The sequence below is a fragment of the Athene noctua genome, chromosome 14, assembly GCF_965140245.1.
Source record: "Athene noctua chromosome 14, bAthNoc1.hap1.1, whole genome shotgun sequence".
NCBI lineage: Eukaryota > Metazoa > Chordata > Aves > Strigiformes > Strigidae > Athene > Athene noctua.
In genome coordinates, this window is record NC_134050.1 from 13,733,378 (window position 1) to 13,753,901 (window position 20,524).

The following is a 20,524-nucleotide window of genomic DNA, read 5'->3' on the forward strand; positions in this document are numbered from 1 at the left end:
AGTATATTTAACAAGCACATTTATACATGGATCCATTGGTGTCCAGATTAGTTTAGCCACCCTGCCTCTACAGCGTGCACTTACCTGTGCAATGCATTGATAGGACATGTGGGGTTCTTCCTTGAGCCATCAGAACTGGTCTGGTGGTGATAAACCCGCCGTTGTTGGCTGTACAATATTTGGTTCTTCAAGATGTCACATTCTGATCTCTCGGTGGCAACTGAAATGACCAAAAATACATATAATGTGGTATCAGCATCTAGCCAGAAGAGCTGTCCTTCAAAACACTCTCATCACCTTTTAAATTTCCAGTGCTAAAAACAGGGCAGTAAGGATTCTTCACCTAGGTGGTGTCTTAAAACAGTACTGTTGTTAGCAGTGGGGTTTGTACAGGACGTCTTGTCTGTAGAGTTTCACAGATCCATAAACATTATTCTTTCTCTGTCTAAAGCTGATTGGGGACATGTATTTCTTTTAAGGAGATATTTTTCCTGTCCCCACTCTCTTTTTCATGCATCCTATCACCAAAGTGCCATGTTTCTTTACACTTCCAAGATGCACCAACAGCTGAAGCTTCCCTTACTATTTTGGTTGAGTCTTAGCTACTGACCATGGTTGCCTATTAAAAATAACATGGCATCTCTACTGGTAGTAAATAAAGGACAGACTAGTCTGTCTGTGTTTTCAAATGTCGCGGCTTGCTGAAATCACTGCTATTGCTTAGTGAAACTCTGTTTTCTCAGCCTACAACAATTTGCCTCAGCACTGTCATTTCATCACGTAAAGATTAGTTGCAGGTGAATGGGAAAAGGTGCAGCAGTTCATTTTCTTTGAACATGAGAACTGAGATGCCAATGTAAAAAACCTGTAAAATGTGTCTTTTTCTCCTGTCTACCATTTTTCCCATTTGTTCTTCCCATTCTGCAGGCAACTCTTTGTTGGCAGACTCCTTCTCTACTGATTTCCTCTGCTGGTCTTGTCCTCAGATTCCTCCACTAAGTCCTGCAGTCTCACGGTCTCATCACACCCCCTGTACATCTCAACACACAATGAACAATGAAGCCAACTCCCTTCCCACCCTCTTCCCACCATCAACAGACTAAGGAGCCCCTTCTCAGGATTCAGGGTATTCTGAGATACTGCTGAATGCCAGCTTAAAGACCGGAAGGGTGTTTTTCCAAAACTGAACAGATGTATGCTACCCAAATGAAATTGTCTTATGACTTGCCCCAGTTTAGGTATGGGGAAATAGGAGCGAAAAAAGTATTGCTGGAGGTGAGAAAATAGTCTGTTTCAGAGTTTCAGCAATTTCTCTTCCTCTCCTTTTCCTCCTGCCCCAATCTACATAGCTCACAGAAACCTTACATGGGTAGCAGAACACCCTATATTTAGAATACCTTCTGTTTGGCTCCAGAGGCACGAGAGTTTTTGGTTCAAAGGTGGTGTTACCAGACTTTGCCAAATCTGTCATTGACCAGTGAGGCCTATTGCAAAGAAGAAGAAAAACACTTGTTTAAATATGTGAAATTAGTTTGTACCAAGATATCAGCTACAGAATTAACATTTAATTTTTCATATTTGTACAAATTGTTTTTTACCACCAATTAAAAAAAAAAGTATTCGTGGATCACACTGGTGAATTCTGCACCAACATGTCGTAAGAGCCAGTTTCTGTCACATGGAAATTACCGTCTAAATAGACAGAAGAAATATTATTATCCCATTCGCAGACAGGGCATTCAAGCACGTACAGGCTAAGGAATATGCCTGAGGATATGCAGAAAGCCTACATCAGTCAAGCAAGCCATCCTGGGGAATAAACAACACAAGCCCCTTACTTACTCCTCCTCTTTTATCTTCTCTACATCAGCCTATTAATTCACCACCAGCAGCACCACAGGTGAAGAGGCTGTTGAAATAGATTTTCTTTTTGTTGTCACATTTTACATACATGAGAACAAGGGACCGAAGTCAATATGAATCAATGAGATCGATATATCTGCTGTAGGAATTAATTAATTTTAAATATACACATTTTAAAATATATATATACTATGCTTGTTTATGACCTTAAATCACTGAAAATCAGAACCTATCTGAAAATTGAAAATGTACCTACTGATTGAAGAATTGGGAAATTAAGGTAAAAACAAACAGGCCAGCTTGATAACAAGTGCATGATAAACAGACATTTTACTGAAAAGGAGACTTTCCAGATATTTCCATGACATGTTGTTGCCACTTGAAATGTGGTGCCTTCTGGTGCTGTCTCAGAATATCTGGCAGAACATGTTGTATGTAATCAGACACTATTTTTTCAATGTATAATTTTTTTTAATTCTGTCTTCTCTGATAAGCACCGTGCAAGACAAATGTTCTACTTGCTAAATAATTTCCTTCAGGAAAATCGAACAAACACATCTCTAGGATTTTCTGTTACTAGCAACTCCGACTCCCATTTTTGAAAGTCAATAACACAATAACACAATAAAGCAAAATTTTTAAGATGCTTTGGCTCACTATCAAATCTTCTATTAAAGGAAAAGATATTAAAAAAAAAGAAGTAGTAGTCACACAAAATAATAATGGAACAAATGGTAATAATCATTAAACCTATCATTAAACCTCATTTCTATTAGTTACATAGATAAACTCTGAGGAGCTTACACTGTGGGCCCACTGAAATGTGAGCATGCACCACTCACTGAATTCGCTCCTGTGCTTAAAATGGCACTTTCCTTTACTATCTTGTAGTAAATGAATGCTAATTAGTAATATTCCAGCAAACTCTTACCCAGCTAAATAACTTCTTGGTTCCCCAGGTACTTGTGTGTGGATGTTTTCCAAAAGCATTGGCAAGGCTAGGGCCTGATTTTAACCAGCAATGTTTTAAAAAGCAAAAGACAAAAAGGAAAGCGGTGAAAATTATAATCAGCAGAGACAATGCTAAATAACACATTCAGTAGTGACAAGAGTGTTTGTAAGGTATCTGACCCTGAGGCCAGCACACCTTCCCTGGCCGTGGGAGAGATTGCACAGGAAACAAGCAACTTCTTCTCACATTATCACGTCGGCGGGGAACCGAGTAGGGAAGCACAGAAAGTGACCCGCAGTTTTCCTGGGTTCTGGCATCAAGTCTAGTGCATTAGATTTGCACTTCTTCAAAACAGCTTATAAGACGCAAGCAAATATTTGCGCACTTGGCTCCCCTCAAATGAAAACATTTAAGTTCTCGCTTGAGCATTGCCTGCTAACAAGGAACGCAGTGAAATAAGAGTGGATCAGGAGATGAAATTCAACCACGCTGAGGTCACTGCAACTGCACTATGCACTGCTGTACCATTTTGGACAAGATGCAGTCTGGTTCCCTGGACCAAAAAAGCGCACATGAGGTTTGAAGCTCTGCCTTCCTGCAAGCTCTTTCCACCTGCTACATCTCACCTCAGCCATCCTCCCCAGTACAAGGCCCCCCATGCCCAAGCTATTTGCTTCTGATCCTATTCCTGCCTCACTCGTTCCTTGTCCTGTTCCAGGGGACACTGTAGGCCTGCTGTCCAGGCCCCCTCCCAGTGCTGAGTTTGGTCATGGATGGAGGCAGAACGAGAGGTTCCAAACTGCAGTCATGGCAGCTGCTCTAGGAGGACACCCAGAGTGAACTGGACTGCTTGAGGAGGAAGATAAAGGCTTCAGTTTCTGAAAGTCCTTGTCTCTATAATTACTTTGTCCCTTGTCAGCTGAAGACTCTGGGCCAGGAAGATGAGCTCAGACCAGTGAGTCAACCAGCAGCAAGACAAAGAACTTCAAAATGAAAGCTGCTGGCACCACTATGGCACTATGTGGAGGCTGCCCCTCCGGGCCTTGTGACCTCTGAGTCCCACCAGCCAGCGGAAGGATGCTGTGGTGAGCAAATCCAACACAGGCAAAGTTATGATTAAAGATCCTGAGGCAATCCTCTAAACCTTTTCAGTTTGGACTGCACGAGTCAGAGGTATCACTGAACCATCCAGGCCACCGCTTTCCACAGGTTCCCTCTCTGACAAGACCCCCTCACCCATCCAGCCCCCATCCCAGAGCAGCTGCAGCTACTGAAACCACAAGAGCCACCACTCAGTTGGCAGTAGGCCTTGTGGGCCCACCAACACAGATTCAGACATCCTGGCAGGCTTCACTAGAAGGCCTCATGATATCTGTGTTTTCCCCTCCTCCAGCATCAGGTTCAAAGGGAATGCTGAAACCTTCTTTCCAAGCAGAATCATTCACAGCATAAAGTGGAAGAGGCTGAAACCCCTCTGTGTTGCTGGGTGATGAAGCCATATGCACACATCAGTGAAGAACTGGGCTAGTTTAACCACATGCTATGAGATGCTATGAATAAGTGGAATGTGCTTTTTTCCTTGACTACAATATGGCAGGTCCTGACTGACAGACTAGACACAAATGCGCAGACTGCACAAGCTGCACAAATCAGTGCAGCCCTGATGACTGCTGTGTTCTACACAGCTTCTGCAAGGAATTGGCTTTCCATCTGGACCAGGAGAACAAGGACTAGTTTCTTCATTAGTTTTATGTCCATCTTCAGCAGTCTGTGAGTAGCTGGGGAAGCCAGATGACCCCCTATGTCTGAACAAACTTTCATTAATGGGGTGACCTGAGCAGGTTAGGGTGGAGTCCAATTAACTACACAGGATCTCATTTTCTTCAGTTTCCTAGAGGAAGGGTTTAGGTTTGCCTGCTTTACCCACTCACTCCCCAGGGGACCTCAATCCACACTTCTGGGCAAGCATGGTTACTCTCACTGTGTCTACCCTGGCCCTCTATGTCTTCTGACCTTTCAAGCATTCTGGCAGATGGCTGCGACTGCTGCCTCCACAACCCTCAGGAAACATCACAGGCTGAAGGCTACATGTTTTGATGGAGAAAAATGTGGCTGACAAGTGGCTGTGCCATGCAGTTCAGGAAAGTGGGGAGGGTGAGCAAGGATTTGCTTGCTGTCTGCTTCTTGGGAGGTGGTGGAGAGAATGGCAGAGGGAATAAGGATGTGTAAGCAGCTCATATGGATGGGGGAGTAAGATTTCATAAGGGCTAGAAAGGCTAGGGGTGGAACCTGCTGACTGGATCCTGCAGGACAATAAAAACAACTTTCACCAAGGAGACCTTCTTTCCCCTTGTCCACAGTGACATAAGACCTTCTGCCCTGTCCTGTTCTCTCCCTTTTTTATCTCTAGAGAAATTAGCCATTTATCCATTTACCTAGACTTTTAGCCAACCACTCTATTCATGGAGTGGCCATGCTTTTTGAACCTCACCAAGGGCCACCTGCACCATAGATGTTATTAAGCCTCTCCATTTTGTGGAGAGGAGATGCCCCAATGGTCACCATGTTGTATGGAGAATGCTGCCATTTTGTGTGCTTTCAGCCTAAAAGAGATCTCTGAAGAGAGGGAAATATATCAGACATTACTCTTCCTTGTGCTCAATTAACTGGCCTACCTGGCACTTCTTGGGCACATAACTCAGTGGCTCTAGAAGAAGCCAGAAACTCTCCTGGCAGAAGCTGTAACTTGTACCCCCATCATTTGTTCAAAAGAAGAAATTCATAGAAAAGCAATCTGCTCACTCAGGCTGGAATGAGAAGCATAGGGGATTGCTGATGCAGGCTGGGGCTAGGAGTGGGCTGAAGAGGCTTCTTGGATTTGTCTTCTCTGGGGGACTTTGTGGGGTCTAGAAAAGGGATCCAAAGGATACCTTCTCCTTGTGACTCTCCTACACAGTCTGTCCAGAGCATGGATATCCAAAGGATTGTCTGATTTAGTGATATATTCTCACTGGCAGATGTGTCCAAGGTGTCTGTACAACTTCATAACACGGGGAATAGCTGCCATGTCAACATCCTGCATTGTTCTTTCCTCAGGTCTTCAAGGACATGGACATCTTGAACTTTTTCTCATTACCAGCTGGCAACTTCCTGGTAGTGCTGCAGTCATTTCCTTCAAGTTCTAGGTTGCTCTGCGCTGGCTTTCCTGGAGTAAGAAAAGGATTGATGTTACCAAACACACAAAAAAAGAAAAGATCCCAAAATCCAAAGATAAAAGAGATAGGTATTTCAGCAAGGGGGACCAGCAACAGAAGGTACAAGCAGCAAAGCAGGGAAAAGATTAAGCAGGGGAAGTCTTATGGAAGGTGAAGAAGTGAGTTGCAAAGGTTAGAGGGCTAACAGTCAGCAGGAAACATGAGGGGCCTGACTTGTTTTGGGCCTTTGTACATCCTGAAAAGCCCCTCAGAGTGTCACAGGATCTCCCAGAGAACTTCAGTCCATGCTGGAGGATTTTGTGATGGTGTGGCCCACTTGCTGCTTTGAACACTTTAAGAGTGGGCACACAGTAAATACCCACCTGAATGTGGTTTGGTTTCCTCGAGAAAGGACATAGTCTGCATGCACCAAAACTGCTCTGTGGTCCAAACCTACAGGCAGCACATGGGGACAACTGGGAGCATTCCCTCCAGAGCCACACCAGCACTCCAAGCCAAACTGCATATATATCTGCAGCTGCTGGCTGGCATTGCACAAAACGCAAATGTAGCTGCTGCTGTAAGGAAATTACAAACCAAGGACAAGACAGTGATACAGCCCTGAGATTAGACAGAACAAGCAGAGTCCTGATTACAGCTTGGCACCAGATCAGATCACAAGCACAGTCAAACCAAGTACTGCCAAGAGTATTAGCCATCCTCAAAGGGATCAGGAACAGGAGAGTCTGTGGCTTCAGCCACAGCCTGCAGCAGTGAGGATCGCTGGCTGGCTGTGCCCAAAGAGCCTCCTCTTCCTCCACAGCAGCACTGTGCCAGAGGCAGGAGAAAGCAAGCCAGCTTGCTCCTCAAGAGGGACATAAGATTCACACCACCACAAGTCATTAGATGATGCAGCCAAAAGGTGTGAACTGTTCATTTTGTTTGGATTTACCTGGTATTACTGAAATGATAGAGATTCACATTAATACTGGCATTAAGCTTTTTATACTTAGTCCCAAAGTGATAAAGAGACTTTTGCTTTCAAATACTTTCATCAATCCATGCCTTCTCATATGCTGAAAAGGCTTCTCAGTTTGTTGAAAGCAAGATTTCACACTACACGTTTAACCAAATTTCTTTGTAATTCCCACTCCCAGAAGAGTAAAGTCATTTCTCATTTCATTGTAGGAAGTCATAATAACAAACCTGTCATTCATCCATGCCCTACAGGCTTTTTAGACTCTTTCTTTTGGCACTAGTCTTACTATTGGAGAACCTTTCTAGATAATTGGGCAATGAAGTGTTAATGCTTTCCGGGTGGGGAGTGAGGGATAGACTTTTTTCCAGCAGGAAACAGAACAATGTCTAATGTAGACAAAACTTGTTTTGTTCTTTGTTGACTTTTTAATGTGGTACGTATCTGAGCAGGAATTCATCCTCATCACTTCTTTCTTTCATGTCAGCCTACATTTAATAATGAAAGGCATAGTGCAAAGACCATCTTTTCTTGCCATTGGGAAATGGATTGGACATGGTTATAGTCATTACATCCACAAGCAGCATGATTGTATTATTTTTGTGTTTCAATGTATAAAAAAATCTGCCCTAGGGATAACAGGCAGGTCTAAGTAATGTACACAGAACATATGGGCTCCTGCTGCGTATTTTTGACACTCCTTAACAGTGAAAATTAAGATCTATGGCTCTCATCTTTCTGCTGATAACATCAAGACAGGCTGCAGTGACTGCATAGAGCCTTCCTGAAATCAAATTGGTCTCTGAGCAAACACAGCAGTTCATGTGGGAACTACTAAATAAGAACAATTTAGAACTGCAGCTTACACTGCAGCTTATATAGAAACAAGCCCTATTTACTGCAGCAGATGAAGCCATAGTTGATAGTTGTCTCTGACTTGGTTCTGTGAGAAAGGGTCATGCTTTTATTAGGGATATGGACAGGAACTACCAACAGCAACTTACAGGTATGCAAAGATTTAGCTGTTCCGTGGACACCCAGCCTCATGAGCTAGGAGATGGGGAGGGGAAGCAGAATGAGGTAATCACAAGTAAAGAGGAAGTGGTCAGAGATCTGCTACACCACTTGGATGCACACAAGTCTGTGGGACTGGAGAGGTTACACACAAGGGTGATGAAGGAGTTGGCAAATGTGCTCACCAAGCCGCTTTCCACAATTTACCTGAAGTCACGGCTAACTGGGGAGGTCCCATTGGACTGGAGGGTAGCAAATGTAACACCCATCTACAAGAGAGGCAGAAAGGAGGATCCAGAAAACTACAGACCTGTCAGTCTGACCTCGGTACCAGGGAAGGTCATGGAGCAGGTCATCCTGAGTGCCATTACAAGTTATATAATGGACAACCAGGGGATCAGGCCTAGTCAGCATGGATTTATGAAAGGCAGGTCCTGTCTGACAAACCTGATCTCCTTCTATGACAAGATGACCAAACTATTGGACAAGAGAAAAGCTGTGGTTATTGTCTACCTGGATTTTCAAAAAGCATTTGACACAGTTCCCTAGAGAATTCTCATAGAAAAACTGGGTGCTTATGGGCTGGATGGTCTGCTGGGTCAAGCACTGGATGGCTGGATGGTCCCAGAGAGTGGTGGTCAATGGAGCTAAATCCAGCTGGCAGCCAGTCACAAGTGGTGTTCCTCAGGGCTCAGTGTTGGGACCATTTCTGTTCAACATCTTTATTGATGATCTTGATAAGGACATAGAGTGTATCATCAGTGAGTTCGCAGATGACAACAAGTTAAGTGGGAGTGTCGATCTGCATGAGGATAGGGAGGCTCTGCAGAGAGACTTGGATAGACTGGATCAGTGGGCCAATGTCAACGGAATGAGCTTCAACAAGGTCAAGTGCCAGGTCAAGCACTTGGGCCACAACAATCCCCTGCATGGCTACAGGCTTGGGGAGGTGTGGCTGGAAAGCTGTCTGGAAGAGAAGGATCTGGGGGTTCTAAGTGACAAGCAGCTGAACATGAGCCAGCAATGTGCCTGGGTGGCCAAGAAAGCCAATGGCATCCTGGCTTGTATTAGAAATAGTGTGACCAGCAGAAGTAGGGAAGTGACAGTCCCCCTGTGCTCTGCACTGGTGAGGCCACACCTTGAGTATTGTGTCCAGTCTTGGGCACCTCAGTATGAGAGAGATATCGAGGTGCTGAAGCAAGTGCAGAGGAGGGCAACGAAGCTGGTGAAGGGCCTGGAGAACAAATCCTGTGAGGAGAGATTGAAGGAGCTGGGACTGTTTAGTTTGAGGAGAAGAAGGCTGAGGGGAGACCTCATCACTCTACAGTTACCTGAAAGGACATTGTAGAGAGGTTGGTGTTGGTCTCTTCTCGCAGGGAATTAACAATAGAACAAGAAGAAATGGCTTTAAACTGCCATTTAGGGGAGGTTCAGACTGGACATTAGGAAAAAAATTTTCACAGAAAGAGTGGTCAGACAGTGGAATAGGCTGCCCAGGGAGGGGGTGGAGTCACCATCCCTGGATGTGTTTAAGGGTTGTTTAGATGAGATTTTGGGGGATATGGTGTAAGGGAGAACTTTGTAGAGTAGGGCTGATGGTTGGACTCAGTGATCCCAAGGGTCTTTTCCAACCTGAATGAGTCTGTGATTCTGTGATTAATATCACGACTAGTATTTTTTTATACAATAGTGTCTTGCTTCAGACTCTTAAGTAACTGCCTGAGTGTCAGGTAATTTGCTGTAGGCTCTCTAGTGTGAAAACAATCTTCAGTTTTCCAACACGTTTTCACAAAGAAGATCCTTATTCCTGCAGTCAGCATTTATTGGTGTTTATATGATTTAAGAAACAAGTTTTAATGCCAGCAGGCAATCCCATCCAAGCTACTCACAGTGACCATGGACTATACTGTCCCTCAGAAAGTACTCTCACATCTGTACACAAATATACACCAGTAAGCTTGCCCCACCATTCAAGATAAAAACAACACTGTACTACCTACAGTAATGGTGTTATCCACTGAAATGAGTTCAGCTGCAAGCTCTTTTCAGGTTATCTTCCTTCTGGATACAGAGCTGGCTTAACCTCTGCTGACAGCCATGCCTCGACAGTCTGCTGAAAGGTGTCTGAATGTCTGAATGTCTGAAACTCCATATTTTCCTTTTCACTGGGGTGAAGACTCTGTATGATGTCATGTACCTGAGAACAGGGTGGTTTTAGCAAGGGTACATCCAAAGGTAGTGGGTTTTGGCAAAAATCCTCTACCAGTCAAACACCTCAAGCATGTTTCACAGAAAAAAAGAGCACAGCAGTTCTTCTTACGTACCCAATTTCACAAGGGACTGAGCTCAAAGTGCAGCTGATACTCTACCGTATCAGCCCCAGAGCCTTCATCATGCAACTTATCCACTCCCCCAAAATCACCAATGAAAAAAAATCCATGTATTCTAAATTAAGTGTCTTATTGATGTCTTAGTGACTAGTCTATTTTTATAATACAGCAGCCTAACGAACGTTCCTACCCAGCCTGCAGAAGCTGGAGATGAGAGAGGCAGCAAAAACCCCAGGACTCAAATGTCAGGGAGCACTTCTGCTTTCAGGGCACGGTTATCCGAGCTGAGTGGTGCCTTTATTGCAGCCAGCATGGAGCGGGGCAGAAGTCCACAGGAGCACTGGTCTTGGAAATGAGAACATAACCCAAATTCTGCCCTTTTATACACAAAAAAAAAATCTCACCAGGAAGCCTACTGAAATCAATAAAATTTTGACAGATTTACGCAGACATAACAGGGATTAAAAATTTGGCCTCACGTAATATACGCTTTCAGCAGTGACCAGATGGATAGCATCATATACCAATATCTGACTTGTGACAATGAGATTCAGCAATACCAGGTATGTGATTCTGGTATTTAAGGCTGGTTCTAAAATAACTATTTAGCACACTGCATTCAAAATAGCTCTGTACCCTGGTGTTTTCCCGTGCTGACTCAGTATGGTGCAGAGATCCTTTGCAAGGTGGTAAGTTCCTGCACATAGAGAACCCCCAAATCACTGGAGCAAAACACAGTTTTTCCTATACATCGTGGTAATGGCTGTAATTGATTCATTACCATAAGAACTTTCTTTTCTCCTTTACTTACATTTTTTAATGGGTTATTGTAAAACAATACTGTGGACAGTACAACATTACACCAAGACTGGAGGGGGTTGACTACTGTGGGATTTTTTTCACATCAATTTAATCTAAGCAAGAAATCTAGCTTGCATGCAATATTATTTTGGTACTTGTCTAGAAACATAGATTTTCTGCCATGGATTATGTGGTCAAAATCCAAACACAAGAATACAGTAGCCCAGATATCATTGTTTTAATTGTGTTCCAGTGAATTAATATTTACTCATTTAGAAAGTAACTACTGTGGCATTTTAAAAGGTTCCTGTGAATGGCAAGCTGACAAGTGCTTGCATATCATTTTAAGTGAAACTACTTTATATTGTTCTGCGGACTATGACAACTATAATTACTCCTTTATTCAAAATGCTCAACATGTTTCAAGAAAGAATACAAAATCTTCCCTTAGTGTTCTAATGAGTTTGCTTTCCACTGAAGAGCAAATCCTTAAGTAGTAGAACACGGAAATTAACAGTATGCCAAGAGTTGCCCTAAATAAATATCACCCTGTCATTTGCAGTTAATTTGAGTCAGTCTGACAATACTGAGCTATTAGGCTTCTGGGTACTGAGCTTAGGAGAGGAAGGTAGCAGCGTGACAAGCTGTTGATTGTGCTTAGACAAACAGTTATCTGTCATACTCACCGGGCCCTTGCTTGGTTTTGTCACTATGCTCACCATAGGCCCATGGAGAAGAAAGATAAACCTGTGTATTTAGTCAAACGATTGTCCATTCCTTTGTTTAAAAGTTGCATTTGAAGACGGCCAAAATGTCCTGAAACCTATTCAGTATTTTGAAATGACTTAGCAGCTCACAGGGAGTACATCCCTGAAACCGATGGAAATGTTACTGCTTGCTTCACAGAGCCAAGAATTTCATTCCTGGTCTGTTAATTTCCTGTGAAAAACTCATTATGAGTTTCTGCTGCTTGCCATAGCATTACTTAATTGTTTTTGCTTAAAAACAGTCACTTCATGTAAATCAAGCATAGGAACACAAATTTGATGGACTAAATAACATTTTCAGAAATAAGTTCATAGCCACAATTTTAGACCAGTTTGACAGAGAGTAAAAATCTCATGTGAACACAAACTAAGGATGTAGCAGTCTCTTCAGTGTCAGAACAGCCTGTTCAGAGCACAAAGAGGAGCCCTAGTGGAAACTAATTTTTGAGAAATACTCCATTACTTACACTAACAATTAGACTTTTATGATTAAGTTAGTGAAGTTTCAAAGAAACTTCATGTAACAAGGAGCCAGTAAGTGGTGTGCCATTCAAAAGAAAGAAATAGAACAAAAACGTACAAACACATTTATCTCAACAATCAATACATATTGCACCCATATTTCAAATAATGTGCACAATCCTAGCCCTCCCATTTCCAAAAGGACATAGCAAACTAGAAAAGATGCTGAAAGAGAAACAAAACCAAACAGCAATTCTTTTATGGAGTGCCGGGAGACCTTGCGCAGACGGGCTGCGCCTCCCTCGCCCGCCGGCAGGATGTCTGGATGCTTCGCCCCCTCTCGGGCCCTGGTGGGCATGGGGGGCTGCGCCACTTGCAGGGAGCCGGGTTGGTGGGGGGTCACTGAGGACCCCTTGGAACACTGTTGCCACCATCTGGCCCAGGGGAGCCCCGGCACAGGCTGAGGAGGGGGCTGGAGCCCAGGCACACGAGGGGAGGTGGAGGGCAGTCCCTGTGCCCAAGGGACAGCAGAAGGTTTACCTGATCCTGACCCAGGAAAGGGGCCCTCAGCCCCCCCAACCCTCCTCCCTCTCCCACATGAGGCCATCTTTCAAGCCACAGGCCCCTCAACTCCCAGAACAGCCATATTTGGCCACAGGCATCTCCATGACAACGGCCTCCTGATGTCACAAACCACCTCGCTGCGTTTGTTCTGCGCCCAGTAACCACAGCGACCCCAGCAGCTGGCAAACAACTCACTGAGCATTGGGGTGCAAAGATGTATGGCAGGAAGAGGTGTGAGACAGGGGCACCATCTTGGTACTTGGACTGTGTGGAGCCCATGGATGTGGATCCACCCGCAGATGGTAAAGAACCAGTAGAAGTGGATCCAGATACAGATGAAGAAGAACCGATGGAGGTGGATCCACCTGCAGATGGTGAGGAACCAGTGGAGGTGGATCCAGATACAGATGAAGAAGAACCGATGGAGGTGGATTCAGATACAGATGAAGAAGAATCAGTGGAGGTGGATTCAGATACAGATGAAGAAGAATCAGTGGAGGTGGATCCAGATACAGATGAAGAAGAATCAGTGGAGGTGGATTCAGATACAGATGAAGAAGAATCAGTGGAGGTGGATCCAGATACAGATGAAGAAGAATCAGTGGAGGTGGATTCAGATACAGATGAAGAAGAATCAGTGGAGGTGGATCCATATACAGATGAAGAATCAGTGGAGGTGGATCCAGATACAGATGAAGAAGAACCAGTGGAGGTGGATTCAGATACAGATGAAGAAGAATCAGTGGAGGTGGATTCAGATACAGATGAAGAAGAACCAGTGGAGGTGGATCCAGACACAGATGAAGAAGAACCGATGGAAGCGGATCCACCTCCAGCACAGCTCCCTCCATGATGCCGCAGGACACCCGAGCCATTAGACCTGCCGTGAGCTGGGAGCCCAGCCTCCGTGGCCTCCCAGACCCCTCACAGCTCTTCCTTACTTCACCCTAGGATGGTCACAGAAGAGCTCTCACAGCAAGGGACCTTCCCCTTCGCAGTGCCTTGGAGTCCACATCGTTCAAGGAATTCCTTTGCTGGCCTCCTGCTTTTGTGTTCATATTTCCCAGCTTTAGTTACAGAGACAATCTTACTTCCAACATAGGTGCCATTTTTTCTTGCCTTAAAGCTTTCCTAAGCATTTCTTCTTGCTGAAAGCCTGCAGCTTTGCTACCACCTTCTTTCCTTAACTGCAACATGCTAAAAACTAGAGTTTGTACAGAGACAGAATTACAGTTCATGGAAGTTTTTTAAGATCATAAATGTCTTAAGATCAGAGATCATACATCAGTCTAATAAAGTGTCTGTTAAATGTGTCCTCAAGATATGTTTGATGCATCTGTAAAACTGGAAACAGCAATAACATTAAGGGGTAATTGCTGAGAATTTTCCAAGAGCTGTAGCACATGCCAAGGATCAAAGATGGAGATGACAGTAATCGTGGTTAGACTCTGCCTGCCCCTCACAGTGAGATTTTGAACTCAGCTCTCTTGGTATTCATCCGCACCAAGAGGACAAAATGGGAACCCATTATCCCATAAATTAAGGTGAATAGCTAGTAGGTGTGATGGGAAAATCATTTGAAGCTTGTAGTAGCTCATTTTCCCTAAGCAAGAAGAAGAAAAAAGTATTGTGCATCAGAAAAATATGAAATTGTCCTGGGGCTTCTCCTATTCATGCATAATCTGTTCCCCAAAAATCTTTCCTTAGGCATTGTCAAACAGAGAGAGAGAACAAGATTTAAAAGTTTGGGATGTCACCAAGAGCATGGCTAAGGGCCAAATGAAGGAGAAGAGCAATGAGGGAAGGGACTAGAAGTTGGGAAAATAGTGTCATAGGTTAAAGTGATTTTAAGTAGGAAAAAAACCCAAACAACAGAGTGGGAAGCTAGTGAATGTGAAGAAAAATAGAGAAGGATATAAAAAATGAACTCTGCACATCCAAATATTACTTTATATATGGTCATTCTTATCATATACATAGTGGGAAAAAGCGAAGGCATCATAGCAAAAGAAATGGAAAAGCGTAAAGGAGACAAGAGAGTGTAAATGAAGTGTCTCTTTCAATATTGAACCATTTCACAATTTTCCCAGTTTCTCTAAAATAGATCATTACAAGCAAGTAGCATTTTTCCAGAGGGAAGCTGGTTAGTTTTTGAAAAAATGCAATATTATCAGCTCTTGCTATAAACGATACTTGTCTCTGTGCCCAGATATTTTGCTTTTGGGAGCAAAGCAGGTTTTCTCCCCCCATCTGCTGTTCTTGGAGAGATTTTACAGTATTCCCTCATGGTGCCTCCCCACAGTTCCAGCAAAGAACTTGGTGTAATCTAGGACTATGGAGAGATCATGAAAAATTTTAGAGAGAGGAAAAAAGATGGCAAACCTGGATCTAGAAAGTTAAATTTCAGGTCATCTGCTGACAGGTTCCATATGACTGCCAGGTTACTGCTTTAATTAAGGTACTGCCCAGGAATATCAGAGAGAAATTAGGAGTCTATTTCTGAACACAACATAGAGATAAATAACACAAATTTCACCACTTTTAATAAGAGAAGAACAAAAAAAAACCCCTAGCCAAATCCTGTGCCCAACTCAGATAGTTTCACTGCAGAAGCTCATGGTCTCAGAGTCAGTTCTGACAGAGTGGAGACACCCAACAGAAGAGAGCGACGGGGTAGGCAAGAAAACAGGCAACAACAAAGTGAATGAAATCTAACAGGAAACCAGGACTCTGAGGACCCAGCTCCTTATTTGCTCAACCTCTGTCTTCTAAAAGCTGTGATAATGGTCCCTGCAGTACAGTTTGCCATGAAGCCTTTTCATTATTTCTGTTTGGTTTTATTCAGGGGGAGTCACTCAAGGGTTAGATAATGGAAAGCGATATTAAAGGTTATGAAAAAAGCATGATAGAGTTTAAACTTTAAACAGACTTGCAAGTGAGCCTTGCCCTTACCTCTTCACTGGAGAAGAAAGGTGGAAACTCATATTGTACACCACTGGTAAATAATTACCTGATCTAATAAGACCTATATGACATAAACTCTCAAGTCAATCACATTTAATAAGTTCTCTGGAATTTTCTGCTTTTCTGTCTTTAAGGGTCTTCTGACTAACTTTTGCATTTCATTCAGTATGAGGTCCTATAGATCTACAGAGATAATATAATCTGCCCTAATTAATATCCACCACTACTTCTTCACTATTCATCTTTTTTTTTGTGCTCTGGTAGGTTGCTTGTCCTCATTTTAATGTCAGCTCATCCTACAAGTCAGAATGTGTATAAATGTCAAGTCAATACTTAATTCTGTTAAGGCTGAAATTGAAAATTTTATCTCATAAACCAAACTACATTTTGCAGTCTGGGCTCTGAGTCAAAGTTAGGTGATGTGAGGGAAAGCTCAGAGAGTCAGAATAAATTCCTGGAACATTTTGTAAGCGAATTATAATAAATTGTGTGTCCAACAAAATTCCACCTCAGGTAGATCCCTGCCACCCTACCCTAGAATGTACTTTCAAAGGCTTACAATTTCCAGTAAAGATTATTGTATTTTAGTAGGGACTTAAAGGATATTCTGCATCCATTAGTGACCTGATCAGTGCTGAAAGGCTTAATTAATTGCTTGAGATATCTAGAATAGTGTATTATCACTCACTTATTGGAAAAGCACCAGGCAGATTATCAAATGTTTCTCTCTTTTTGTTTTTGGTTTTGTTTTGTTTTGAATTAATAACTAAGGAAACACTGCTTTTAACTGCAGGAAATGTCAGTAATCATTAAATACATATAGATGACAAGTGATAGAGAAGTTAAAAAGAAACATATAAAGGTTCCTTCAGACAGCAGTAGGTCCTGAATATACAAAGAATTTCTAATTTTGAAAAGCTTCAAGAGAACAACATTTTCATGATTTGACAGGAAGTGAAGAGTGAGGACTTGTGCTCCTGCTTAGATGTTTGCTGGAAACTCGGTCTCCCAGCATGGGGACTTTTTTCTTGATTGTTTAGATACATGCAAGATTGAATTTACAGCTAAATTAGTTTCATAATATTAGTAAATGAGACTACACTGCTCTATATTTATAGTCTTCTTGGAAATGCAAGATTCATCTGCCCTTTCTGGGACAGACATCAATGAACAGACTAAGAACTCCAAGCTAAACATTTTCAAGAAAAAATGTTTCTTTTTTTAGGTTCATATTATTTTACTTATTTTAGATATAATCAAGTGAAGGCACTAAAAACATGGGTTCTGAGCTGCTGAGTACCTTGCATTTTCTGTGATACACTTAAGTAAGCCAGGTAGGATGCATCCCTGTGTGGGACCTGTTGATCGTCTGAGAAGTGAGGAATATTTTATGACTTTTCATAACCCCCTAGGACTGCTTTACAGGCACTAGTAAGGAAAATGCAAATAAATCAAAACCAAAAAATGCAAGCTGAGCTGGAGAACATAATAATTTCTCATTTGAACAGATCCTACAGCATCTTTAGAAGTGTCACCACTACCCCTGAGCATTCACCTGTCTGGAAAGTGTCCCCTCTTCCACTGACTGTTGAGACCCGTAACTACTAACTCAGGTCATCAATATCTGGGGAAAGATTGGCATCTTTAAAAAATTGCTTGTTTTAAAACAAGACCTAAAATATAAAGACAGACTCATAGACTTATAAAAAAATAAAAAAACATTTTTCAGATACAGGACTTCAGGTTTTGGTATGGACTTCAATTACTGAATTCCCAAGTAGTCTTGAGGCATGACTGGAACAACTTTGGCAAGATCTCCCATCCTGAGCAATTGGGCATTAATTTTTCTCCTTCAAACATAAAAACCCCCTCCGTTATTGACTAATACCAAAACCAACCCCTCCCTCATTTTTTACACATCACTTAGAGAAATAGGATGAGGTTAAAGTGTTCTTGCAGTAAGGGAAGGGGGATACAGAGCTACAACAGAAAGGGGACAAAAGTAATTTTGTTATCCTCCATATGGACAAACCCATATCCTGTGAGGGCGGTGCAGAGAGGACCTCCAGCCCGAACCAGCATGTGCTAGGGGGACTACAGGCTCCTGTCTGCATTAGAGAATCATTAGGCTCTTTTTTGGGTTGGGAGAGGGCAGAAACTGTTTGAAATCACAGTTGCCTCTCCTGAGCAGTGGGATTCAGAAGGGCTTTTTGTCCCTTGAGTAGGACACTTTAAGAGTATTTATAAAACCTGTTTAGGAAAATGAGGAAGAGCCCTCACTGTTCTCCTTTTTGTTTTGCTATCCAGCAAATTACCTACAAATTAACCTAATCTGTAGCTTTTACATATGTTTCTTTGATGTTCTTCTCACCGAGGAAGAGAAAGTCCAGGCTGCCAGCATGCTACAGCCGGTGAGAAGGTCAGACATGATGCTCTTGCAAACCTACGCTGCCAGTCTGCCTGCCACAAACCAGCCAGAGAACTTGGAGTCACTGAGGGTTAAAGCGCAATCCGGGACACAGGCTTGGCTAACTGCTGTTATCCAAGCAAGTTGGCAGCAACTCCCTTTTCCACTGAAAAGAAAGGCTCCTGTGTTAGGTTTTATAACTTCACCTTTCATTTAATAGATCTCCTCAGTATGAAATGAACTGAAATGAGAATCCTGCATTATGGACTTAAAGCCATCAGCTTTTTCACCAATTTCTATGTTTTTAAAATTATACAACAGAGTACCTGGGAAGTACTGGGGTGGAATATGTTGGGACTTAGGCAGCACCTGAGAAAGATTAATTTCTAAGTTAAGCTCTCAGCTTGATTTGCTTCCTGCTTTTGAGCTGCTACATTCTCTGTCTCTGTTTTGTTCAGCCTTTGTTGTAGTGTCTCTTCAAACAGTGAATTCCTCTGCACAGGGGTTGTCTCCCATTATGTACATGTGGAGCCCAGAAAAATAAACTCCCATACAAGTCTTGCTGAAATACAAGTAATCAGCTAGGTTGATTGTAGTTCAGGATATACCTCACTGAAACAATGGGATATAAACACAGACTTTCGTTTAAAATGACTTCAAGAAATCAATAAATTCCTCTCTGAGAGCTGATACTTGAAATAATAATCTCCACAATATATCACACAAACCCAAGCAGAAATGCAAGCCTAGCCAGAAACCTGAGTGGGGTAGGAGATATTTGTCCGAGTCTTGCCTTGGGTAGGGTGGCATGTCCCTAGGCACTCATGCACACATATGTAATGCAGAAGAGGAGCATGTAGAAAAGAGAGAAGGAAGCTCACCCTGAACAAGCATGGCAGAGTAATAATGAAAAACACCTCTGTGAGCAAAGGAGGGCGTTGGCCACAAGATGTGAAGGGAGTCTCTGCTCCAGTGGTTCTCCTGTGCTCAAGAAAGGACGATTTGCTTCTCAAATAAACAAGATCTGTTCCTAGCAGTACCTCTCTCTTTCACCAGTTTCTCTTAAATGAGACAATCAACAAGATCCTGTTTTTTGGGCTAGATATACACATCAAAGAAGTATCAATACTAACAATGATTTTTTAGTGTAGCAGAAAAAGAAATGTCAGGACAAATAAGCCAGGAAAGATATGTATGTGTTGTGTTTGTCGCCAAGTGATGGCAAAAAGCAGGTGGCACAAATCCCCAAACCCCACTATTTAGAAAGATTTTCTCCCTTGATTATCTGCTGCACTGTGACTTTTATTCTGCCTTTGCTGCATCAGATCCCATGTGATCAGTCAAAAAGAAACAATACTGATTTTCTGAATGTATCAACACCAAAAGCTCTCCATGAGCACAAAGGACCAAAGAGACACGGGTTCATGCAGCAACCCAGACCTGCAGAGTCACCATGCAATGCTGTTTCCTTTTTTCTCCTAGCAGAATAAAAACTAGACTACATCCTGACAGGAAGAGTCACCAAAGGGCGTGCTAGGTGACCTAACAGACCTTTTGCGTCTCTAACATCTGATTCAGTGCAAAGAATGCAAACCTGTGAATCATGACACTGAGCTGAACAAGCAGTGACATGGCTGGAGCCAAAAGATCTCCAAACACTTCCACTCCAGCCAATGCCTTATCATAAGCATATCATCAACAGAAAAAGATGATGTGTTCAAGAAAGAAATACAAACCAGAAGGCGGTGTGCCAGCCAGACCCCTCCAGCGGCATGTTTCTCTGCAGAGGTAACAGTCTTTGAGCTAAAGACTGCGTGGGCCGGGGATGGAAAAGAATCCCAAGCTCGGTACCTTGCAGGTAGGCGGAGGATCTGATTCATGTTGTAATCATTTGTAATAGCCTGCAGCCATGAGGCCAAATACTTTCATCTCCTCGGATCTCATGAGCTAAGCAGTATTAGCTGGATCAATATTTGCAGTGGAAGGTCTCCAAGTAGCACCAACGCGATGCTGATGAGAGCTGAGCTTGGCCCAGCGCTGAGCCAGAACTGCAGGACGAGGTTTGGAAGGAGTTACTCTGGAAGCATTACCCCTTCTTATACAGGGCTGTAAAGGGCAGCCCTGGTGGTGTGTGGTCAGTAACAGTACATGCCACTTTCTCTCTGAATAGGGTTTCCTGACACCCTGGACAAAGTCCAGCCTATGCAATTGCATCCCAACGCCTTGCCAC